At 34.7% G+C, this 27,080-nt stretch overlaps 1 protein-coding gene and 2 non-coding genes across 9 annotated transcripts in view; all 3 read right to left on the bottom strand.

Moving 5' to 3' along the window:
• Positions 1-27,080, bottom strand: part of LOC120417143 (protein winged eye) — a 370,323-nt gene that overhangs the window by 340,996 nt on the left and 2,247 nt on the right. The gene's annotated exons all lie outside the window — the stretch shown is intronic.
• On the bottom strand, positions 1,776-1,846 carry Trnag-gcc (transfer RNA glycine (anticodon GCC)). The gene has a single exon. It is a non-coding gene; the product is annotated as a tRNA-Gly (tRNA).
• On the bottom strand, positions 2,239-2,310 carry Trnad-guc (transfer RNA aspartic acid (anticodon GUC)). The gene has a single exon. It is a non-coding gene; the product is annotated as a tRNA-Asp (tRNA).

Below are 27,080 nucleotides of genomic sequence, written 5' to 3' on the forward strand. Positions count from 1 at the left end.
TGAATAAAATTTCTACGCTAAATTTCCAAAAATTCCGCTCTCGATGAGTTCTACCAATTTGCTGAAGACCTGTATCAAGTCATCAAGTCGCCAAGTCGCAAAGTCGCCAAGTCGCCAAGTCGCCAAGTCGCCAAGCCGCCAAGTCGCCAAGTCGCCAAGTCGCCAAGTCGTCAAGTCGCCAAGTCGTCAAATCGTCAAATCGTCAAGTCATCAAATCGTCAAGTCGTCAAGTCGTCAAGTCGTCAAGTCGTCAGGTATTATGATGTGACGGCAATGTACGCTATCGATGCATTGTACAGGTTTTAGCGAATCATTGATTCAGAATTAAGACGCTATACTCTGTTTTGCTCACAACAAAATTTTGGAAGCATTCGTCATCAAGCTTTATTTGTTCTTCAAATTATATTTCATAAATGTTAGTTTAGTTTTTAATGTATGAAAATTACAGCACATGATTACAGTACCGGTTGTCAGAATAAACCATTTTAATTGAAAAAGTATTTTTTCCATAGCTTCATATTTTGTGGGAAAGTGTTGATAAAATTATGGTATTTTTTAATTAAAACTGTTTTTAAATAGTTCAAAAAATAAAATTCCGCATACTCTTTAAAAAAATTGCCCAAACAGTAAAACTTTTAATTTTACATCCCCCTCTTATAGCGGATTCTGGTTTACAGAAGATTTTGGCTTGGCAAAATTTAAAAACCTCAAACTCAAAAAAAATGTGATTTTTTAAATATATTTTTCATTGAGATCCCTTTTTCGTAAAAATTAGTGATTGTATTAAAATTTCACTTGCAAACATTGTTTATTATATTTTTGTGTAAAAGCTTTGAAAGCTATGTGAAATAATAATTTAAACTAACGCTTCAAAAGACAACAATTCAAGTTTCCTCATGTTTTGCTGAATTTTCCAAATTTTCCCCGTACAAAACTCATCCCAAGATAGTTCTTCTTTAAGCGCAAAGGCGTCAGCACAAACAGTACCCACTGTGTGTTGTTTTATTTTATTTCGTTTTTTTTTTTTCTACTTTCATTCAAATATTTACCCAACAGATCGACGCACCGAACGACCGCTCCCGACCGGGAACGATTTGCATTTTCATTGCTCTTGCAAACATGCGAATTTGAATTTTTCGGGCTGGTGCTGTTTGTTGGCGCGTTTTTCCTCACCATAGATTTTTGCTGAAAAAAGGGGGGTTTCCACTCTTTTGTAGACATGCTTCTTACCCATTTTATTGGAGCTAAATGGTTCTGGTTTTCCTTATTTTGCTAGTGTTCAAAATCCTTAAAGCTAGTCAATTTTTACTTTAAGCTAAAACAGAAGTGATTTTCAAATTTTGAAGAAATAAAGCACTGTCGTGGGAAAATTTCCAAACTAAGATCCCTACACAAGTGAACAACCTGATAAAAATTTCAAGATCACCTCCAGGTGCAAAAACCCCTGCAAAAAAGAAAACTGCAATCATCACAAGTTGATTGAAAGGGGAGGAGTTTCCCGAAGGCGTTCCACGGTGGCCTGGCCATGTACCCCTCCATGCACTTCTTAGACCCCCTTTAAGGCAGCAAACCGTCAGTGGGCCCTGACACGTTATGCATCAAGAAAGAGTGGCAACCCAACACCATTTAATTGGATTAATTAAAAAGGAGACCTGTTTTTAGTGATGAACCAGGTTGGGAGTTTCGGTGTAGCATAACCGTTTTGATAAAAAAAATGTTTCAACTATGAAAAACTAAAGCGACTATCTTCCTGCAGCAGTGCAATAAAAAACCGATGCATCGGCCGGGAATCGAACCCGGGCCGCCCGCGTGGCAGGCGAGCATTCTACCACTGAACCACCGATGCTTCTTGTATAATGTGAAATCTCAACTGAATTTCAGCTTTTTCAAAGTTGGCACACGTTGCAGGGCCAAAAAGTATCAGGAGCACATGAATTTATAGCAGGTATGTTGCTTCAATATGCGCTATAAATGGAAACATGGCACCGTGAAATAGAAGCCATGCTGAGCATTGATTCCAAGCTAGGGGGATCACATGACTTGCACAAAGTTCAGTCAGACTGAAAAAGTTGGAGGTTTGATGTCATTAGATGCTTTTTGGAATGTTTTTTTTTCGTTTCCGATCGGTAATTCATAAGATTTATATTGTAATATTATAAACATCAACCTATAGTTGATAACACTCACCTCAAAAACATAACAAATTTTGGTTGCAGTTCAACCAAAAAAATCAACAATCTCCCCGACGGGGAATTGAACCCCGGTCTCCCGCGTGACAGGCGGGGATACTGACCACTATACTATCGAGGATGTGTTGAAAAGGGGAATGAAAAAAGTTGCGAGACTCTGCTATGCTGAACATGATTAAACCGGACTAGGAAAAAAGAGTCAACTGCCTGGTGTCGTTTTTGTTTCACACTGTCATCAATAGGGGGATGGCGTCGCTATTTTTAGACCACATTTTCCACTTTTTCTCATCGAAACCGACTACTTTATCGACTTCATTTTGCTGGGCGAGATAGGACGCCGTCTATTTTTAGACGATGACTCAGCACTTTTACACTCTTGCGCTTAAAAAAACCAGGTGGCAGCACGATGTAACGCCACGTCCCTATTTACTCCTCAAACTTGGATTGCATCGAGAGGCTTGTGATGAAATTGCTCTTGCTCATCTTCCGACTTAAAATCAAAGTTTGTCCTATAGGAGAAATGGATTTATTTTCAACGCAAATTCTGTACTCCCCAGTATTACACGGAAAAAATAATGTAAATTTCGAAGCTGTAATTTTTGAAGGTTGAATATTACCTCTTTTATGATGTTATTTTACCTCCATTTAGACTGAAAAACTGACATTTCATCAGAAAAGTGGTAAAATTACACATTTCCAGAGGTAAAATTACACCTTTATTCTGACATAAAAGATGTACCCCCTCCCAGATGTAATATTACCATGATTTTTTTTTCTGTGTAATCTATGCTAACAATATAGGGGAAATTCTCGTATTTTTGGCAGGTTAAGCACTCGCTTCTAACTTCACCCAATTTGCTGATTTTCACTATTTTAACAACTAATTTTGCAAAACTTTTGATAGAAACTTGCTTGCTCACTTCTTATTGAGCTATTTATCTAAATGAGTGCTTTCTACAAATCTAAATACTCTTCTAGCTGATTCTTATTAGATTTTTCATGTCAACACTAAGTGGGAGAATTTTTTTTTGTGTTTTTTTTATTTTTGTATTTTTGTATTTTTGTATTTTTGTATTTTTGTATTTTTGTATTTTTGTATTTTTGTATTTTTGTATTTTTGTATTTTTGTATTTTTGTATTTTTGTATTTTTGTATTTTTGTATTTTTGTATTTTTGTATTTTTGTATTTTTGTATTTTTGTATTTTTGTATTTTTGTATTTTTGTATTTTTGTATTTTTGTATTTTTGTATTTTTGTATTTTTGTATTTTTGTATTTTTGTATTTTTGTATTTTTGTATTTTTGTATTTTTGTATTTTTGTATTTTTGTATTTTTGTATTTTTGTATTTTTGTATTTTGTATTTTTGTATTTTTGTATTTTTGTATTTTTGTATTTTTGTATTTTTGTATTTTTGTATTTTTGTATTTTTGTATTTTTGTATTTTTGTATTTTTGTATTTTTTTATTTTTGTATTTTTGTATTTTTGTATTTTTGTATTTTTGTATTTTTGTATTTTTGTATTTTTGTATTTTTGTATTTTTGTATTTTTGTATTTTTGTATTTTTGTATTTTTGTATTTTTGTATTTTTGTATTTTTGTATTTTTGTATTTTTGTATTTTTGTATTTTTGTATTTTTGTATTTTTGTATTTTTGTATTTTTGTATTTTTGTATTTTTGTATTTTTGTATTTTTGTATTTTTGTATTTTTGTATTTTTGTATTTTTGTATTTTTGTATTTTTGTATTTTTGTATTTTTGTATTTTTGTATTTTTGTATTTTTGTATTTTTGTATTTTTGTATTTTTGTATTTTTGTATTTTTGTATTTTTGTATTTTTGTATTTTTGTATTTTTGTATTTTTGTATTTTTGTATTTTTGTATTTTTGTATTTTTGTATTTTTGTATTTTTGTATTTTTGTATTTTTGTATTTTTGTATTTTTGTATTTTTGTATTTTTGTATTTTTGTATTTTTGTATTTTTGTATTTTTGTATTTTTGTATTTTTGTATTTTTGTATTTTTGTATTTTTGTATTTTTGTATTTTTGTATTTTTGTATTTTTGTATTTTTGTATTTTTGTATTTTTGTATTTTTGTATTTTTGTATTTTTGTATTTTTGTATTTTTGTATTTTTGTATTTTTGTATTTTTGTATTTTTGTATTTTTGTATTTTTGTATTTTTGTATTTTTGTATTTTTGTATTTTTGTATTTTTGTATTTTTGTATTTTTGAATTTTTGTATTTTTGTATTTTTGTATTTTTGTATTTTTGTATTTTTGTATTTTTGTATTTTTGTATTTTTGTATTTTTGTATTTTTGTATTTTTGTATTTTTGTATTTTTGTATTTTTGTATTTTTGTATTTTTGTATTTTTGTATTTTTGTATTTTTGTATTTTTGTATTTTTGTATTTTTGTATTTTTGTATTTTTGTATTTTTGTATTTTTGTATTTTTGTATTTTTGAATTTTTGTATTTTTGTATTTTTGTATTTTTGTATTTTTGTATTTTTGTATTTTTGTATTTTTGTATTTTTGTATTTTTGTATTTTTGTATTTTTGTATTTTTGTATTTTTGTATTTTTGTATTTTTGTATTTTTGTATTTTTGTATTTTTGTATTTTTGTATTTTTGTATTTTTGTATTTTTGTATTTTTGTATTTTTGTATTTTTGTATTTTTGTATTTTTGTATTTTTGTATTTTTGTATTTTTGTTAAACCAGAATACATTCCAGAACGTGGCTAGAAGCACAATTTTTATGACCTGGCTGATTTATCAAATCAAGTAAAACATTGAAACTCAAAACTGTCTAATTCAAACACAAGAACTAAACGGGTAAAAGTGACAAAATATCTGGATTAAAACGACATTCTTGATTTGGTTACTAAATGCGACATGCTATTTTTAGCTTAAACGAAGAATTTTTGACTGCTTTATCGTAATTACAAATCTTCTGATGGTTTTAATATCCCCTCTGACCGGATTGTCAAGCACAGATAGCATCCGGGCCATTACGACGAGATTCCTCACCATTCAGACAAGTTTCTCGGCACATTTATTATTAATGAATTACATCTTTTCGGGAGAATCTATTTTTTCAATCGCCAGTTCTGGTTATTGCTCAACCATATGATGCCTTTCTTTAAACTTTCGAAAGACTTCTTTCGCCTTGTCTACGACGGAGCGCATCAGCCATAATCTTCAAGTATTATGCATACGCTTAATGAAAAAAGTTTTTAATAAATTTCCTCCCCGCAACACGGGGTTGATTATGTAAAACCGTTTTCTTCGGGGGAGAATCCACCCCCACTGATTCCGCTCCCTTAAGAATCCGCTAGAACAAAACGCCAAGTCAGGGAATCTTTTTTATATTCTCCTTTTCTGTCTGTCAAAGTATCAGAATTCATAATGAATTCTTGACGTACGTCGCAGCGTCACAGAATACAATCCTTCTCCGGCAAATTCAATTCCAGAACTTCCATCCTCGTTTGGGTTGACGAGGGTTCCCTCCATGCGGATCTTAGCCCCAGTCCGGCAACGACCAGCCTAATTGGAATCTTTGTCCTGATGTGGCAGCAGCAGCAGCAACGTCGCAGATTCTGGAGTTTTATTGTCCAACACACACGGCGACCGGGCCATACACCCAGGTACAAAAGAATTCCAAAATTAGGCCCTAATTTGAAGTTGGCTCTGCGCGCGAGGCTCAATAGAACCAGTTCCGATGATGCCCTTCTCAAATTCCCTGGGACCTCAGCGCACAGCACACAGATCCATCATCCGAAAATGAATGAGTAGGGGGTTGTAAAAACTAACACCATTTAATGAGATTGGAGGTTAGGTTTTTATTTTTAGTGTTGCCCTTATTCCAGGTTGGAATGCTTGGTTTGGTCATTAAACGAGTTGTTGGTTTTAGGCCATCGTCTGTTCAGGAGATTGCCTCGATGGTGAAGTGAAATTGTAAACCTGCACGGGACACTGACTGATGGCACAGGTACTGAATAATTTATGCAGCATTAAACTCAATTAGGTTGAACATTTGGAAACAGGTTGCAGCAATAATTATTGGCCGAAGCAGTGGTATGTTTTAAAAGTTTCGATGATATTTAAGACGATTCAAGACTTTCATTTCCAATTGAGAAGTCTTTAAAACTTTAAAGTGTTTATTTTTTTTTCATTACATTATTTCTATTCTCCAAGTACCTGAGACAAAGTAGTAATCTAAATCTAAAAATATACAATTCAGTATTTTTATCTAGGTAACCTCGCAAATATGTTCCTCATTGATGCCTACACGGAGAAAAAAGAGTTCCCAACGTTTTTCAAACTCGTACCACGGGATTTGAACACTTTGCTCGTGGTTCCCATTTTCATGAACGCTTGTTCACGATTTTGGGAACTCTTTTTCTCCGTGTAAGGAAGAGGACCCACGTCATGTATTCCCATAAAGGCCGTTCCATTCCATCACAGACTAACAGATGTAAATCATTGATTGCAAAAAAAATAAAAAATTCTGCAATCACTACTCACTAGAGTATTTTAGCTGTGGACGTGCGAAGCATAACAAACGCCAAACGTGTATAAAACAGCTGAGACGAATCAACTAACTTTTTTTTTTAAATTGCCGTGGTGAGTTTCTGTATGACTGTTAAAATTCTGATCCATGATTTTTTAAAAGATTCACGTCTGTTAGTCTGTGGTTCCACTCTGTTTCATTGGACAGATGCAACTGGTTTTATGTGCAATTTTCAGATGTAACGGAGTCATGCCATGTAACTAAATTAGAATTTATTCCAATAAGCAAGCCCTAGATGGTTTGACATTGTTAGTTGTCAAAACTAAACGTTTATTTCAGTCAGTCAATGTAAATATTGTAGTTACAGCAACCGTTGCAACGCGTTGTGTAACTTTTCCGCAAGTAATATGCAACTTTTATGCAAGTTAATCTCATGAAAATTTGGTTCAAAACTACGACTTGTCGTATATTAATTTGGTAATGTTAATTCAACAGGTTATTCCTGTAAGGTGTATACACAAAGGTTTAAAATTGAGGCAAACAATTCTCATAACTTACTCAAAAGTGTAGACCGACACCCATTGACAAAGCGATACTATCGTTTTGTCATCCGAGAATGGCCATTCGACAGGCCATCAATGTCATCAGTGGATAGAGTCCGAACTCGACCACACACACCCGCACCCGACCGAGATTGGTCGGACATCAATATTTACTAATTGTAAAAGTATGTCAGCAAATACAGTAAATAAACATACATGCGGGGGGAAGATAAACAGGCAAATACAGAATCAACATCGGAACGTCATCGGATGGGTGGACCGGTCCAACGATGGTCACAGGATGACGTTTCCGTCACGTAGGGGATGAGAACCGGGGCGAGGGCAGGGGTGTTGAGTATGACGTGGACTTGTGATCGGAAATGGGCTGTTTGAAGTCAGCTTGCTGGATAAAGGGAAGGCAACCATTAGGTTTTACGCCGTGACGTCATTTGACAGCGCGTGTGCACTGTTTACATGGTCTTCGTCGATTGTCGACGAATTTTCCCTGCTAAGTCCTTGTAAACAGTGCACTCCTTCTAACCTCCAAATCGAGTCGGCGTAAAACCTAATTGTAAACCACAAACAAACAGACGTCAAAATCTTTCAAATCCATCCAATAACAATTGAACGCTCAATTTGAATTAATGGTAACTCACCACCGTAAATATAAACTTACCAAAGATCAATAATAACAAAATAGTAATATTTAATGTCAGACATAAATGTGCGACACTGGATAAAAAAAAAACATTTAAAAAATTCAACAATAAATCTGTTTGAACGAGCCTACAGTAATAAATTCAAATCCTTTCCTGATAACCATCGCGATTGACCCCCCGATTATGTCACCATCCATCCTGGTCCAAATCCGGCCTCGTTTCCGCCCTAAAATAACACCCTCCCCCAGTAACAAGGCCAACTTCCTTTTTTCCTAACACAAAACCAAACTTTTTTTTTCTTTTTTTTTTTCGCGTCCCCTCCAAATGCTAATGATATTCATAATTAGCACAAGAAACGATTGTCGGGGCTGTCCTCGCGGACGGAAAATCTTTATAGAGGGAAAAATTGTTGACTTTCCGCGGGACATCTTCAAAACCGGAGGGTCGGTCGGAATGAACTCCCGGGAAGATTGAGGATTCCGCGGAAAATAGCCTCGGAACATAGTTAATTGTTTTTTTTTTTTGCTATCTGTAAGACGGGCCTTTTCCAGCAATTCATGCTGCTGCAAAGCTTGGGGAAATTTTCTTTTTTGTTGCCAAGTCGGGGACTCGGAAATGATTCACGGAAGAACCTTTGGGCAAGGGACAAGTTTTCAACAGTTAAATAAAATATAAATTACTTCCTGGATTTGAGTAATGTAGGCGAGCGAAGTTCGTTGGAATGGCTATAATTTGAATTTTGTTTTCGAATGATTTAACTTACAACTATACAATGAAAACTTGTTTTCAAGATTTTATTTAAGAAAATGTTTACCAAAATGCATGTCTTGCTAAATATTAAATTGTCTACCTTGCAACTCATTATGCCAAAGTGCTTGGAAAACTTATCTCTCAAAAAAGTACAAATCATGACGCCAGATGAGGCCCAACTTCACATTATCGCTGGGGAAGTTCTTCTTCCACCGTCATGGCGCTCCATCGTTCTTCCTCTCAAGCAAGAGCTGTTCCTCACCACCACCACCCACCCACCCATTAAAAACCACTTTGCTATTCATTACATGTTGAAAAATTACGCCTAATGATAACTATTACGAAAATTATTATCGAAGAAATATGTAAATGCCTGCCTTCCTAATTATGCTAGAGATCTCCTGTTGGCCGCCCTCCTCTACACGGCGATCATCTACGACCAACAAAACCATCGAAGGCCAACAACTTCCAGGGCCCTGCAGAGTTCTTCTGCCAGCAAAAAAACCCAAGAAGTTGTTCGTCTTACATTTTTGGAGTGCTGGTCGCTCCTCTTAGCGCGCACCCGCTGACCTTCTCCGAGTTTTAATTTTCATAAATTATCGATAAAAAGTTCTTTTACTGCCTTCGAGAATCGAACCGAATCGGTTGGATGCTGACTGGTTTTACCCCTGGGATGGTTGGAAAAGGGGATAAATTAAACGGAATTTATTTTCAATTAAGCAAAGTTGAAGTCCGCATTCTAGTATTCTGAGTACAAAATTTGATTTGCAATTCAAGAATAAAGCTAAATAACAAAAAAACATTTTTTTCCACAGAAATATTAAAAAGCCCTCTTCCAAAAAAAACTGATCGAAAAATTATTCGTACACACAAACAAAATTTTGCAGACTTTTTTTGTTTTGAATTTTAACCAATTATCCTGTTTAACATTTTTAGTTCAACCTAGTTATAAAATCTAAAGCAATACAATGAAAAACGTTGTAATTGTACATTGAAACCGAGCAGATGGAAATAACTTGGGAATAATATTTTTTGATATTTGAAAATAACATATCATGTTATTTATAATAAGATTTGTTATTCGTAGCTATGATTTTTTTTTTGTTTTTGGATTGTTATTGTAATAATAGACTAATAATATTTTTAGTTATTCTTCGATCAAATCTTTGCTATTATTTTTTTGTTATTTCAACAACTAATTCTATCATCCCAATAACAGTAAAAGTTTTCTTCCATAACAAAAAATTATTACCGTCTGCCCGGGAACAAATATTATTTTGAAATATTTATAAGGATTTGTAAAAAATGAAAAAAAAATATCATACAAGCCAACTGTTCAAAAGTAATAATCAATGTAAAGCTTGTAGCTGTACTAAATAGATGCGAAGATTCTGATAATTATTTAGTAATTTGAATTTCGATTTAGAAACTGTAAGAGCTTAAACTAAAAACGAATAGCAACTGTACACTTCATAAATCAACATCATTCTCACATTAACCAAAATCAGCTGTTCGTCTTCTCATTTTTCCCTGCTGGAACCCTAAACATACCCTGCATCACCCGAGCAGGGGTAAATAACACGGGAATACCAAATTTTGGTATTACTTGGGCTAATAACAGCGACCAAAATGTGCCCTTGGTTGCCCAGTAATAGATGATAAAATACCATGAAATCATACCAAAGTCTTGTATGTGAAAGGGCACAACAATACCAAAACATGTTATTCCAAAGGTAAAATAATACCACAAAATAAAATCATTTCAATACCAAGTTGAGGTCTTCTGGATTTTTGAACATTGCTTGAATACCAAAACTTGGTATTGCCATGGTTTTATTTTTAGGTATTCCCGCGCCCTTGGAAAATCAGATTTTGGTATTCCTGTGGTCTTCCACAAACATGATTTTGGTATGATTTCATGGTATTTTACCATCTATTACTGGGCAACCAAGAGCACATTTTGGTCGCTGGTATTTGCACAAGTAATACCAAAATTTGGTATTTTCATACCATTTTTAGTGCAGCAGTTGCAGTTTGTGAAAAAACGGAAATGATCCATATGCAACAGCCAAATCTACTCACCTGATGATTCCATGTTGTTCTTAGTGATATTCTTCACCACACCGAATGCATTTGTCATTGATGAACGGCCTGTGCTTGAAGTTCTTGAAGCTTCTGAAAAATAACAAGATTGAAAAATAAGTATTATTAAAATGAAACCGGATTGAAATTCACCAAAATTCAATAATCTGTTGATTGACTCGTTTTTCAAAGTATTTGGACTTAAAGAAATTTCAACGTTTTTGAAAAAAATATTAGTGAGTATATCACAAAAAAAATCAGCTTTAACATTTTTATGTTTCAAGTCATTTTAGCGCAAAATTAATTATCTCGCCAAAATTTTTGAAAAAATTCCATAGTTTCAGAGAAAATTGATGAAACCTTTCAATACCAAAATAATACCAAAATGTGCCATCCTGACTTAGAAAATTTTCCACAATTTCAAGTCATTTCTGTAGGGGGTATATCAAAAATGTTTAAAATCAAGTTTGAAATTTCCGGTTTTCAATGAAAACATTCGCTTTGAGACATCATTTTAGCGCAAAATTAATTATTTTGTCAAAATTGGTCAAAATTTTCCCACAGTTTCAGAGGAATTTGATAAAATACTGTAATACCAAAAGAGTACCAAAATGTGGTGTTCGACCATTGACAAATTCTGCAATTTTGCAATATCAAAACAATACCTTAAATTGGTATGATACCACATTTTGCTCTTGCATAATCCTTAAGACAAATTTTCAAGGGTCCAGGAATACCAAAATTTGGGATTGATACCAGAGAAAGGTATTATTATGCATTTCCCTTGTTATTTACCCATGCTCGGACAAATTCCATAAACCAACATAGTTACGCCTGTTCGTGCGAGTGTGTGTCTGTGCGCGTGCATTCAGCCCAGGATGAGATTTAAATCCAATATTTACTCCCGTGTGTTTTGTTTTTACGCCCCCTCTTTTTTCCCTCTTGCCGCGCAATTCACGGTCCAATGGTGCAGAAGAAGAAGAGGGGGAGGAATTACACGCGAACAGAATAAATGAGAAATATCTGTTGTTATGATGTTCCTTATTCATTTTCCCTCGCGTAAAAAGCTCTGATAATGTTTTTTTTTTCCACGATTTCGAGCTCACCTTACTACATTTTTTGGTTGCCTGGTTACATTTTGTTTTTATAATGCTTAGAAATATAAATAAAATGAAAAACATATAATTTATTAAATAAAAAAAATGTTACTCTTAAAAAGTAATTAAAATGTAAACATTGAATCTGAAGCAGCATTTTAAAAGAGAACATAAGCTTAGACTGTTTTGGAAAAAAACTCTGGTAATAAGTTTTTGATTTTAAACCTCGTTTCGCAGCGGAATTACTCTTTTTCGGAACATAAGCTGAGTGATCAAGCACTTTTGCGGTTTAACTACCTTTTTTTAAATCGTCATGCAAAATTAGCAGGCAACAACTTTTATTAAACTATTGAAAAAAGGATCATAAAAAAATTCGATTTCAAGCCAAATCAACAATCACAATTTGAAATACAGATCTTAGAAGTATTTTGACGTTCCAAGTGAAAAAAATGCAATTGAAATTAATAAAAAATCTCTATTCTGATTTCACTAAGATGAAGTTTAGAAAATATGAGTAAGTCTTGATAAATTTGTCAATAATAAAATTTCCAACTTTGCAGGTTGGTCAAAACTCACAGGATTCATCCATAAAGTACGTCACGCTAAAATCAGTCAAAATATACTACTAAATTGTTTGAAATTCATTAGAAACATGATTGCAAAAATATCGAAAATTTTTTGAGACTATATAATCATGATAAATATTGAACCTGTCGATTTATATAAATTGCGTTTACATCATGATTTGTGGTTAATAATATACATTCACCCACTTTTGTACAATTTGGATTAAAATTCTAACAGAAAATTTTATTCTTGTAATTTTGATGTGAATGAATGGAATTGTTGCGAAAATAAAGGTTATGTTCCTCAAAAAGCTTTGCAAAATCTCTAAGTGAAATATTCAAAAATTGTGCTTATTCCCATTCATTTGTTTGTTAGCACCTTCTCTCCCTTGATCACACAGTGTGCCGTACAACTTTGTAATTCGGTGACAAGGGGCTCGAATCCCGGCCGCTGTTGGTTTAGTTTTTCATCCCCCGCTATTCTTTCCAAGCAGGTTTCACCGGGGTGCGCAGCGTTGGTAATTAGATCCGTATTTTTTTTATCCGTTCCGTTTGTTCTAAAAAAAGGGGACTCCGCTGCCTCAAAAGGTTAAGAGTGTGTGTGTGTGTGTGTGCAACCAACCAAACGGGACCACGCGGTCGCTTCTTACAAATTGAGTTGTTTCCATGTATTTTTAGCTCTCATTCTATACATGCAAATAACTCGCATAGGCATTTGGAAGGTGTTAGCTCTGCCGAGCTTCGGTGACCCATTTCTACGCTGGCTAGCCGAGCGCGAGGTACTTCAGCTTTGTCGACAAGCCCCGCCCTGAAGAACGTTTGGACCAATCCGGATTCAAACGTTATTTAGAACTTCCGAACCCTTGTCAAATGGACAAGGACCCAGCGCGTATATAGGGGAAATATGCCCATTTTAATCACTCTAAGCCGTTCGACCAATTCTCATCACTTTTACCGTTTTCCGCTATTAAATCAATATTTTCAGATGTATCAACAATGGAGACTTGCTTGCTCACTTTTGTTTGAGCTATTTATTACTTAAGAACAGTCAAAAACACTTTATTAAAGCCGTAATTCATGAACAAAGTGCTGATAGGCCGATAATAGAAATAGGCTGAAAAAGGGTATAGTTCCCCTAGTTGATGGTGGTAATAGTATTCCGAATTCCAGTCATAGCTCACCAAGTCGCGATGGCCTAGTGGTTAGCATTTTTGCTTACCAATCCAAAGGACGGGGGATCGAACCCCGACTCGAGCGACTTTGATTTTTCGTACATGTTCAGAGTTTCAAGATTTATATTTCCTATATTTTCTCGTTGGGAGCAGATGGGAATCGAACCCAGGACCATTCGCTTACAAAGCGAACACCGTAACCAGTCAGCCACGGCCGCTCCTTCCGCTGCCTCAAAAGGTTAAGAGGGCTTTAAATCATTTTAATTCGAAACTTTAGCACGGCGGAATTTATGGCTCCAAACTTTTGAGACACTTTCCGACGGCACTTGCACGCCGCCCGTCCAAACATTTTTCGGAACAAAAGGCCGCACAATTTTGGCGTTTTCCAATACTTGTGCCACACGTAATATATATATTTTTACGAAGGGTCTCTGCATTATTCATGCTCGGGGGGAGTGGTCCATTATTTATTCACTGCATGGCGTCGTCCATGGCCGCGGAGTGCGTCGAGAGAGTGAAGGGCTTCTCGAACCGGCCCCCTTGGCTTGGAAACGGCAAAACTGATTGGATTTTGGACGGCCTTCCTTCTCCGGCTGAAAGCCGTCCTCCCACTTCACGTCAGCTTTGCAGCACAGTCAGGCACTTGATATGTGCGTGTAATATAATATATAGAAAATGCACGAAATGGATGAACAACGAACGAACGAACAAAAAAAACTTGTTCCAAACTCTTCACAATCCACTATTACTTTCTGGGGTTTTCTTTTCTATAGACACATCAAGTCGAAGAAAAGAATTGCTGAAGTGTGTGCTTTTGCTTTTTCGATGGAATTTCGCCAAACAAGGGTTTTCTGGATGTGGTCGCTGGAATTATTGGGTGTATGAGTTGAATCAGTTGAATGGATCAGAACTTTGACAATGTTGTTTCTTCGGTTGATGTTTGGAACTGAGTTCAAAGATCAACTATTGAGCTGGTTTAATTACAACGAGAAGAATACTCATACTATTATTCTAACTATTAATTAAAAGGAAAATTATAGGTGAGAAAAGGTCAATGCGGATGGAGAGCCAATCGAGCTCCCCTCATAAAAAATGGTAGAAAGTTTGAAAAAACAACGAAAAATAGTATGACAATGCGGATAGATCGAAAATTTCCCACACAAAAATAAAAAAGAAACCAAGGGTCCTGATTTTCGGTTCAATGAACAGAAACCACTCACTCATCGCCTATCCATTCGTCGCCTATTCTAACCCGCTAGCATTCATGAGCGAATGATACTCGCAAGCAGTCAGCGAGTGGCCCGGGCTGTTCACTCAGCGAACAAATACATCGTGAAATTTTTTGCCTACTCCGTCGCTCGACAACACTCACACACTACCATGCTCAGCGAAGAGCCATTCTCACAAAACGCCAGCGTGGCAGTCTTTTTGTTTTCCCACCCTTAGTTTGCCATCAATTTGATTTTTTCTTGGTGGATGTTTATTTGAATTGTGTCTTTAATGTTATGAAATCAAAATAAATGCACAATTTAATTGATAACATTGATTTTAGGCAACCCGAATCAATGAGTATAACGCAGCGCATCAGAGAAAAAATGTTTTCAGTTCAGATTGATCGGCGACGTTCGGCCTGCCTGAGCCGTTCGGAGACTGAGCCGATCAGAGAGAGAAGGAGAGTAGAAAAGAGAGTGTTCGGGAGCGAATGGTTTCAAAGTGACAAACAGTAGGAATTCATCAGGGCAGTATCGCGTCGCCTGCTATTTGTGCTCGCGAATGGAGTGGTTGATTTTCAGCAATCAGGACCCTTGAAAGAAACTAATGATAAACAGTAAAACAGGTATAAGAAAATGTCAATGCGTATGAAGAACATATTTGGCTAAGTATCCCCTCACAGATAGAAAAAGCGCTGATAATCCTGAATGGGAAAAAGTCAATACGGATGAAAATTTGGTTAGATAACACTGACCTACAACAATTGACAACATTATTTAGACAAGGACAATTGTTTTTTTTTTTTTCAACATTGCATGAAGAGTTTCGGCGGTTCATTGCTCTTCCGAAAATTGCCGTATTCGTGAATCCGTACACATGTTTCTGGGGACCCCTCAGTCCATGCTTCCCCTCGAGTTGAGCCTGCGCAGAAATTTTGTTGGTCGGTGTAATCAAAACATTGAACAGACATGTGTGTCAAACCATGTTAATCCTGAAACATCAAAATATTCAGAAAAATGACGCAAGATGATATTGATACGTCTTCCTTCCACCACCGCCTTCTTTAAAAAAATTGTTTTTCTACATGAGAGAACTCGTAAATTACAATTCCCGTTTACTTTTTCGCACTGGTTGTTTTGCAAAAGTACCTTAGATTTGATATCCCTGATTGGGCACTATCCATAAATCACTTAGACTTTAGTATACATTTTCCTTATCCCCTTTCCTTTAAAGACTCCACGAGATTTTTGGATAGCCAACTGTTGGGTTTTGGTCAATAAAAAAACTTTTCTGTAGAAATTTTTCTGTAGAACTTTTTCTTTTGTTTGAGATTAAGGCTTTCTAGGCCCAAAAAAAATATTTTAACCCTTAAATGACTAATTCCACGACACAGTTTTCCAAACAATGATCGAGCTCGAACGGTCACTGTCCCTGCGAAATGTATTGGCTGACATACCAAGCGGTCTGTCAAACTTGAAGTCCCATGACAAAAAACATTTGCTAGAAAGAGATAGCACATCTGATGCAAACGAACCCGCAGCTGCCAAGTAAACATACTTTAAATATGTTGGTAAAATTCAGACCAGAAAGCCTTTTAATATAAAAAACATTACTTAATCCACCCTTAGGTGGTTGGTGCCTTCCTCACATTTAAAAGGTAATGCTATCCAAAATAGGGCGGACCTTTAAGTGTTCTATCAATTTGACTAATTATTCATCTCATTATTATTTCAGGGCACTTATGTGCTTACAACTTATGATAGCGTAGTCAAATCTGCAATTCAATTTGTGCCCATTGGAAAGGCTTATTAATTATCTATCCAAAGATAGGTCGCATGATATATTTGGACAACGTTTTCATCAAAATACCTGAGATCTGGCCTCCAAAAAGTGTATAAATAACACTTAAGTGCTTATAACTTTTGATAGGGTTGGCAGATCTTTTATGTTTTGAATGCATTGGAAAGGTCTTTCGATTACCTATCCAACGACAGGTCGCATGATAGATCCGGACATCGTTTTCATCAAAATATCTGAGAATCGCCCTCCAAAAAGTGCATAAATATCACTTAAGTGCTTATAACTTTTGATAGGGTTGTCAGATTTTCAATGTTTTGGACGCGTTGGAAAGGTCTTTTGATTACCTGTTCAACGATAGGTCGCATGATAGATCCGGACAACGTTTTCATCATGATATCTGAGATCCGGCTTCCAAAAAGTACATAAATAACACTTAAGTGGTAATAACTTTTGATAGGGTTGTCAGATCTTCAATGTCTTGAACGCGTTGGAAAGGTCTTTTAAATACCTTTCTAAAAATGTATAACATGCCGGGTTTTCTTACAAAAACCACCCTTTTTACAATCTTCCGGACTTTTGCTAAAATCGTTTTTTTAGCATAACTTTTGAAGTACTTAACTAAACTGCATAATTTTTAATACCGACTTATGGGACCCCAAGACGGATCGAATGACGCCAAAACGGACAAAATCGGTTAAGCCAATGTTGAGATAATCGAGTGACAATTTTTTGATCAACATCCCACCACACACACAGACATTTGCTCAGAATTTGATTCTGAGTCGATAGGTGTACATGAAGGTGGGTCTAGGAGGTCTAATTGAGAAGTTCAGTTTTCTAGTGATTTTATAGCCTTTCCTCAGTAAGGTGAGGAAGGCAAAAAACATATAAAAATCAAGATTGTTCCAACAGTGCTAGCGGATTGTTGTGTTTGTGCATACACGAAAAGTGCGTGAATTATTGAGCTATAGTAATTGGCCTATAGTATTGGACTAACATCCTTACCCTTGTTGAACTGCAGGTTTCTTGGGAGGGCGTCGGTATTGACTAATAAAATAGGGACTAATAAAATAGTGACGACAACTGCCCAAAACTCCCCGAAATAAAAATCTACATCCAATTGCATATGCCTAATTAAATGGATTCTCGTCCAACCCAAGCCGAAATCCCATCTGGAGATAAAAATGCAAGTAGATGAACTCGAAATCGAAACCCGGTACCCGGTCATTATCATCATCATCTCAGGCTGGCACAGCCAGCCACAGCAGAATCCCGACGGGACCCCGATCCCGGAAGAAGTACGTACGCGCTACATGAATAATATATGGTTGCTGTTTACCCGAGTGTCACCCTCGTCAAGTTGTTAAATTTTGTTTTTATTACAAAGCCCGCGAAGAGAGAGAGGGAGAGAGAGAGAACACGAAGAAAAAGCAAAGACCTTGAAGAAAACATCGAAGGGAAAAGTGAGTGAGGAAACATACAACAAAAAGCCGGGAGGGAAACTCTATTATAGGGTAGAACGTATACGTATAGGGTAGAAAGAGGGTGGAAACAAGGGTAAAAGAGAGAGGATTACCCGATGTGTGCGTATGTGCGTGCGCTGGACGAACGGAAACGGCCTATAAAATTTGGTGTACTTTATGTGCTTTAATAACACGATGCAGACAGAGGAAACCATCTGAATGGAAAAATATTTTGGATGTGATGAACACTTTCATCTATAATTGAAAGTGTGTACATCATATCTCAGGTTAGAACCCGAAGCTATCAGCAGTACAGTACTTGTTCGGTAACTGGGCTGAGAACGTAGCCCAGTCATCGAATGCTGCTCGCTAACTGGGCTGAACGAAAAATAACCCGGGGACCACCTATGCACATTATTTTTCTGAAATATAAAAATAAAAGTTACTAAAATTTATTTACAATTCTTCCTTTTTATACTTCTTTAATTGTGACTTGAAATTAAATAAAAGTTTGAAAAAAGTTTTTTTAATTATTGAACCGGCTTTTGGCATCTATTCACCCCTCGGTCATTTCGGTTTGTTTTGGTTTTTTGACGTTCGTCTGCTTTTAAACTGGGCTACGGCCCAGTTATCGAGCGCCCAGTTAAAAAGCAGCCCAGTTAAACAACGCGCAGTTACCCAACAACTAATACATTTAGCATTTTTTCTTACATTGACAAATTTTCAAATATTTTGAGTTTAACATATTTCAAAAACGTTACTTAATCCACCATTAGGTGGTTGGTGCCTTCCTCACATTTTGAGTGTAGGTAATGTCTGAGATCCGGCCTCCACAAAGTTCATAAATAACACTTAAGTGCTTATAACTTTTGATAGGGTTGTCAGATCTTCAATCTATTGAACTCGTTGAAAAGGTCTTTTGATTACCTACCCAACGATAAGTCGCATGATAGATCCGGCCACGTTTTCATCGAATTTTGTGATATCCGGCCTCTAAAAAGTTCATAAATAACACTTAAGTGCTCATAACTTTTGATAGGGTCGTTAGATCTTCAATCTACTGAACTCGTTGGAAAGGTCTTTTGATTACCTATCCAACGACAGGTCGCATGATAGATCCGGACAACGTTTTTGTCAAAATATCTGAGATCCGGCCTCCAAAAGGTTTATAAATAACACTTAAGTGCTTATAACTTTTGATAGGTTTGTCAGAACTTCAATCTTTTGAACTCGTTGAAAAGGTCTTTCAAATACCTTTCTAAAAATGTATAACATGACGAGGTTTCTTACAAAAACCACCCTTTTTACAATCTTTTGTTAAATTCGTTTTTTAGCATTACTTTTGAAGTACTTAACTAAACTTTATCATTTTCAATAGCGACTTATGGGACCCCAAGACGGATAAATGAGACCAAAACGGTCCAAATCGGGTCAGCCAGTGCCGAGATAACTCAATGCAAATTTTTTTTGATCAACATCCCACCACACACACAGACATTTGCTCAAAATTTGATTCTGAGTCGATATGTATACATGAAGGTGGGTCTAGAAGGTCAAATTAAGAATTTCGTTTTTCGAGTGATTTTATAGCCTTTCCTCAGTAAGGTGAGGAAGGCAAAACGTACATATTACTCATCTTAAATATTAAGAATTTATTCTTATAAATTTTTAAAACGACCTTATTATTGCGAAATAACCTAAGATATCAACATATAATATCAGTCCAGACTCGATTATCCAAAGAGCAAAATTTGAATTGAATGAAAAAGCAAATTAAAAATACGTTTTTATTTGTTCATGATTCGATAGTCCGAAATCCCAAACAAACCTTCGGAAAATCGAAACTTTGGATAATCGAGGTTTCAGATAATCTAGTCTGGACTATATCATATCCGTTAAAAAAAATCAAGTAAGATCATATTTTATATAGTTGTATGTACTTAAAATAATGATTGCACTGACTTAAATAATAATAAATAATAATATTAAATTGCCGATACTAAAACATTTTTAAGCTATTCAAAACATTTAACAACGAATAACGGCGTATGTAATTTTTTGTCAGATTGTCAAGAAAATTTTATTCAAGCTGTTCAAAAATTGGTCCGTAAACGATCAGCTAGATATAAGCTATATACAATTCAAATTATAGAATTTGTTCAAAAAAAAATTATCAACTGGTAATTTAGCAAGATAAATAAAATCAATTTGCCTTTTTCGATTATGATTCTATTCTTTAGTGGATATTAACACATCTTTTGTACCATGATAAAGAACAGGTTTTTTTAAGCAGGTTAAAGGTTTATTTATATATTTATTAAAAACACTCACATGTATAGCTCAATCAAAATGTGACTTAGATGTAAGTGTTCATAATAATTTATGTTATAATTCATGATGCAAATTAAAAAAATACAGTTTAAAAGATTGATACTTTGAGGAAGTACACAATTGTATTATTTTAAACCAGATTATTTTTAAATTTGGCATACTTTTGATATTGACATGTACATTTTGATTTAATCTGTTGGTTTTCTGAAAGTTGGTCATAGTCATAGGGGTAGTTATATAAAAATATATGTAGGGACCATCCATAAATCACGTTGACATTAATCTGTAAACTCCCATACCTTTGTTCCCGGCTATTCAAAAAAAACAATCTACCCTTTTATGAATTATTTTTTACTAACTTAAAGTTGAATTCCCAAAATCTGTATTCTTAAATCAACAAAAAATTAGCTTGGAATCAAGACTAACTTTCAATGTAACGCTGAATTTTGTTTGTATGGATTTAAAAAAAATCAAAGTATTTATAGAAAAGATCACCCTTTGAAAATCGATTACTGTTTGGATTGATTTGATTTGGATCCTTTGAAATTTTAATGTCACCCTTCTTTTTATTTATGTGGCTGTATCTCAGGAACGGAAAACAAAATCACAATGTTTCTTAGACGATTTTACAGGGAATTTTCTGAGCTTTTTGAAAAAAATATTAGAAAAGCGATCCAAAATTAAGGTGGCTATATTTCGAAAACATTCCGTATATTTCAAGCTAAACTTTGAAAATGGGCCAATGTCAAAATGTAAACAAAGAGTCTATCTCTATGCTCACTCTATGTCTATGCTTACTCAGTTAATGTCCACGTTGAAACGAGCAGAGTAGACTTTTTGTTTACGCCTCGGCATTGGCCAAATTATGTTGTTTTGCTAGATTTTATTACCATTTTTGTATAAATAGCTGCCAAAGTTGTATGGAGACTTGTATGGTAAAACCGATGATGCAGGATATAAGAAGTCTCCTGGAAAGTTTTAGTTGAATAAAAAAAAAATAAATTCATTTACAGTTTTCGTGAAGAATTGCAAATTAGCCTTTGAACTTTACACACTTTTCAAATTTATTCAAATATAATAGAGCTGATTTTAAATATTATGCCAAGTACAGTTTGTTATTTTGTAAATATTTTAAATCATAGGTCATAGAAATTTTGCCACAAAGAAAATCTAATGACGTCGCCATGTCTGAATCCCCGAATGGACCTTCTAATGAATAGCTTCCAGTCACACCCGCTGCCACTTACACAATGGTAATAAAAAGCCCAAATTTGTAACGCTCCTCACGGGGCGTCGCACTTCTTTCATCTCTTCCCAATTTGACCTTCATTTCCGATTCAAACGAATGTGTAACGCTCCTTCACGCTCCTAATGCATTCACTCGCGCAGCAGTCGCATTATTCATGAATATTGACAGGCTCAACGTCATGCTATGATTGCTTTATTGTGGCCCACCACACGTCCACGCCAAGAACCCAGAATGTGATGCCGTCGAGTCTCGGCGTTGCGTTGAAGAGACAGAGCGTCAAAGCCGATCGCTGACTGGCATATGCTTGAAGAAGTGTCTGGGACCCTCGGAAGGTGAGGAATACTCGCGACGGGATTTATTAGAAACACATTTCATGTATACAGCAATGGAGATTGCCTTTACTTCCGTCATTTCATGTAGGGAAAAAATGAATTGTAAAGTTTAAGCCACTTAAGGATGTCAATGGGAGGCTTTACAAAGATTCGTGAACACTATTCTTTAAAATTTACATAACTTTTCAAAGACATGATTCTACGAACCAGAGCTACTTAAAACAATTGATTTTTTTATATTGTGGAACGACATTTTCTAATAACATCAATTTACACATACTGTTCCGGAAAAAAAATATTTTACTGTCGACTCTCTGGTTTTCAATTTCAGAGAAACCATCAAGGAAGAGAAGCATCAGTGTACAGAACGATGCAAAATGAAAGTCTAAACGACTAAACAACATGTTTCTGAAAGAATAATTTTGCAAGCATGAGTTATACATTTATCTAACGATTTTTACAGAGTTGGATAATCCGATAAGTGCGGAAAAATAAAATACGCAAATAAAATATTTGCCATCAAGATAAGTGTCAAACTCCATAGCAGTATGGAAAAGTATACGAGTGCTGAAAAGTTGATCTTGTCAACACTCAAATGGATGCTGAAATGTAGTTTCAGTACTGGGTAAATTTCAGCCAATTCACACAGCAGTTGCCCTTATGGGTAATTTTTGTCCATGATCCCTGTAATTACCCGTTTTTTTCAATGATAAAGAGTCAAGCAACCCACTTTTTGCTTTTATGGTGAATGATTTATATTTCCTTGAATACTAGTAACACATATTTTCTCACACTTTTTGCCAATTCTCGAGACTTGTATTCATAAGAATATTAAAAAAAAAAGTTCAGTTATTTTTGAAACGAACTAGCAAAAAATCTTTTTTTGTGGATCTTATTATTAACTATAAAGTCTACAAATTAAAACAACTGAATTTTGGAATGTTGAAAATTTGGTTGGTTGGACATAACCTCTTTTTGTGTAATTTAACCTAAAATAATGTGTTAAATCTTAAAATTTAACAGAAACTGATGAAATTTTTCCAGTTCCTGATGTTAATTAAAATTTGCCACAGTTCAGTTATTTTTCATAATGTTTGTTTTGAAGCTAGTTTTGGAGTTTGTTAAATTAGGATATGTACACAGTAGAACAAATCATGATAATATTTGATCTGGTAAAGGGTTGATCTTTTATGTCAGAAAAATGCATAATTTTACCTCTGAAAATTTGTAATTTTAACACTTTTCTGTTATAACACCTCTTTTCAGTCTTAATTGAGGTAAATTAAAACATTAAATAGGTAATATTCAACCTTCCAAAATTACACCTTCCCAAATCTACACTATTTTTTTTTTATTATTAATCAGATCAATAGAAATAAAAATGCTAAAAGGGAAACACTTGAAAGTGAACTATTTAATAAAGCTGAAAAGTAACTTTTAAGGAACACAACAATGTTTTCTTGGTAAAAAGTTACGGCATGTTTTCAATTCCTGGGCACCTCATCTTGTGTAATCAATTATTTGTAAATAATTTTGCATAATAAATGTCAAATCTGTTTCTTAAATGAATTTCACATCAACTATCTTATTTATATGCTGGAATCGATCCAAATAAATAAATAAAAAATCGATTGCCATCCTGTTAACAGTTTATTTAAGACCTAAAAAGAGTGTCTGGAATTCTAAGCAAATTAAGACAATTTAATTGCAAATCTTTTTTATCGGGAATTTAATCAAAACTAGGTTTCTTCATTATCAAACTCTGAAAATTAATACGTTGACGACATTAGATGAATTCATGTTTCTTTTTCGCGATGAAATTATCTTCAGAAGTGGCAATCCAATTGGCCTGTGCAAGATTATCAACAAAACTAAAAATCTAGGGGAAGGTGGGGCAAGACGACCATATGGGGCAAGAGGAACAATCGCTTGTACGGACGTAATTTTTACAATTTTGATTACTTCCAGTATGAGGAATTGTTGCTAGCAATGCAATTAGCTGATTCTACTACCACATAACCGCCAAAACGACGTAAACGCCACGGGACATAATTTTTTTTCAAACCCTTTGTTTTCTTATAATATTTGTAAAGTACAAAATAAGGCTTAGGGTTTGTTTTAATGCCCATTTTATCAAAATGCTATTTTTTCTAGATCAATAGTGTCCCTACCAATGACATGCACCTATTACAAAGTATGATTTAACTTTTGTTTATTTTTTGTTGAGAGCTTTTAAAAAATCTTGTTCAGGTGGTTCAAGTGTACCTTATGGATTTTTAGTATGGAAAAAAATACGAATTGCTGCAACAACATATTTTATTGGGAAATAAATACATGGAACTACTTAAAAACTGATATACAATTGTAAAAAAAATGTCCATCCAAAATATAGTGCTATTATGAAAATTTACTATTTATCATCTAAGTAATATTTTTTTCAAAAAAACGATAAATTTTTTAGTAAAATATTATTATTTAATCTAAAAATGGAAGAAACCTTTCAAATACATTCTAATCTGATGTATTTAAGTGATAACAGTTCAATTGTTAGCAAATTAACATGTTTTTTCATGTATTGTTCCTCTTGCCCCAACGGGTTGTTCGTCTTGTCCCATTAGTTGAGTAGAACGTACGGAAAATCAAAAATTTTAAAATCAATTTTTTACATTAAAAAACAGGATTTTTTATAAACTTGTTCTAACAAAGTCTTAGTCAAGACCAAAAATAAGATGATTATAATGAAATCCGACAGAATTTTTAACTTTTTAATTAGTTATAACGAGCATTTCCTTAGCTTGTTACACTTGCCCCACTTTCCCCTACCTACTTTACTGACAAGCAGCATGATTTTCATGATTTTATAAAAAATACAATTAATTTTGTTTTTTATTTTGGTTTCTTATCCACCCTTAAAATTAAAAAAAAAGTCAAGGTATATAGTTTTTTAAAACAAAAAGACGAAATTCCTCTACCTTTTTTCGATAGTTTTTTATACCAGCGATGGAAGAATCATCATCAAAAGAAAATCTTTGAATGTTCATCAAAAGATAAATCAGAAAAGAACATATTTCTCCTTTCTCGCGCATGAATGATTGGTAAATAGAATCTTAAAAAATCATAATCTTGATTATTCGGCGAAACATCTTTTTCACTACTACACTTGCTAGTATAACGTCACATTGCGAAAAATGACCTGTCACTATTTGTAGAAAAACAATGTGTGTAAACAAAACGAAATAAATAACAAGGAAAAGGAAATTCACTAATAAAAATAATCTACAGATTGATTTTCTTAGCGAAATTCGGGAGCGATTTTCTTTTGCTTGATTTGCTTCCTCTCTCTTTCGTGGGTGAAGAAAGCTCGCAAGCGAGATTATTCCATCCCTGCTTCATACAAACGCCCTAATTCTCCATACAAACTTTGGAGATAACCCATTCGGCCCTGCTTAAATATATTTGAAAAAAATAAAATGCACGTGTTTCTGGGGACCCCTAGGTTTCTGCTTCCCCTGAAATTGAGCCTGCGCAGTAATTTTTGTAGGTCAGTGTTATTAAGGTACTTTTGATAATCTGATTGAATGGAAATGTGATTGAAACGTTTTATTTAAAAATCATAAATAAAAAAACGTAGTGGTAAATGAAATAGTGTAAAAAATTGTTCTCATTTGCCTAAATTGACGGTTATCAAAATATTTAAGATGCATTTTCAAGTGTTTTTCTTTCTTCGACATAATAAACAAAATCACGTTTTATGTCAATTCGATTATTTCATCAGTAACCTTCTGTCACCTCTACTCCCCAACAGTCGTCAAACATTTATCATTGAAATTCTCACATCGACTAAACACGTCCGAAAACAAAAACCGCGTCTCTCACAGCCGAGCGCGAGTGACAACAACCTGAGCCCCACTCTCCACACGAACCGACCGAACTCTTCTCAATCGGGTTCAGTTCACCTCACTCCAGAACACTTTCTCGGAGTGGCGTACGCGGCCACCATGACTTGGCCGGGGTTTTTTTTGCGCGCGCGCTCGCACTGTGAACCACGAATGTGTGAGCGGCACATTTTGGCGCGTGCGAAACAAGTTCAAGGTCACCGATGACGACTCACACACCCGAAGGGTACACGAGAGATGTACCGGTTCTCAGAGAACGGGCGTCCAGTATAATCGGTTTCGGGGGAGGCTCGGGCAAGTCGTCGTCGTGTGACGATGGGGTGAATAGTCGAACCCGGCTGCCGCACGGTAGTGGTGCACGTGGGCAACCTTCCCGCAACCCCCCAATCTGGTCCAGGGTGGGGACATGGAACCTTTCCCACGGTTGAAGCAAGGGCAAAGGGGCAGTTCCATGGGCATTAACATTTCAGTTACTTTTTCAAGATTGCTCAAAGTTTTAAAAATCATTGTTTGGTCCAGTTTCTCCTTTAAAAATTCTTTGTATAGTTGTATAACTCTCTAACAATGTTTAAAAATAAAATTGGAACCAAATCCCTTTAATTCGTCGAAAATTTTATCTGTAGGAGCTCCATATTGAGCAATACTCTAGCATTAACTTTCAATATCCTAATGAATGGAGTTTATTTAAAAAAAAACATGAGAATTTACAATTCAACGAAAATTAACATTTAATCGATTTTACAAGCTTTTTCAAAGTTAATTAAACTTTTAGTCATTTTTTTCCACCTCTATTTTTAGGGAAATATTAGGGCTATTCAAATTTTACTCAAAAATTATCCTCACAAAAACTAAGTTTGTACTGACTTAAAAAAACGTGCAAATAAAATTTATCATTGGTTTTCAAGGCTTAGCCTGTCCCATTTCGTGGTCAAGTCGAGGAATTTTTTAGGTGCTCACTTTTTAAATGACAGATTATGATGTCAGGAACAATGTTTTCTTGGGCACGAAAATAATAATAAAATACTATCTCGCACCTTCTCTTCAATTTGATGAAAAAGACACTTTTTTCTAACAAATTTCCGCTCGGAGTCAATAAACAATCTAAGTGTCAATTATAGTGTCATCAAATGATTGATTTTTCCCCATAGATTAAGATACACTATCAATATTTGACCAAAATTTAGGTTTTTGGCTTCTCCTTGACGGGTTTATGTCGAAAAAATCGCATT

Source organism: Culex pipiens, chromosome 3 (genome assembly GCF_016801865.2).
Source record: "Culex pipiens pallens isolate TS chromosome 3, TS_CPP_V2, whole genome shotgun sequence".
Taxonomy (NCBI): Eukaryota; Metazoa; Arthropoda; class Insecta; order Diptera; family Culicidae; genus Culex; species Culex pipiens.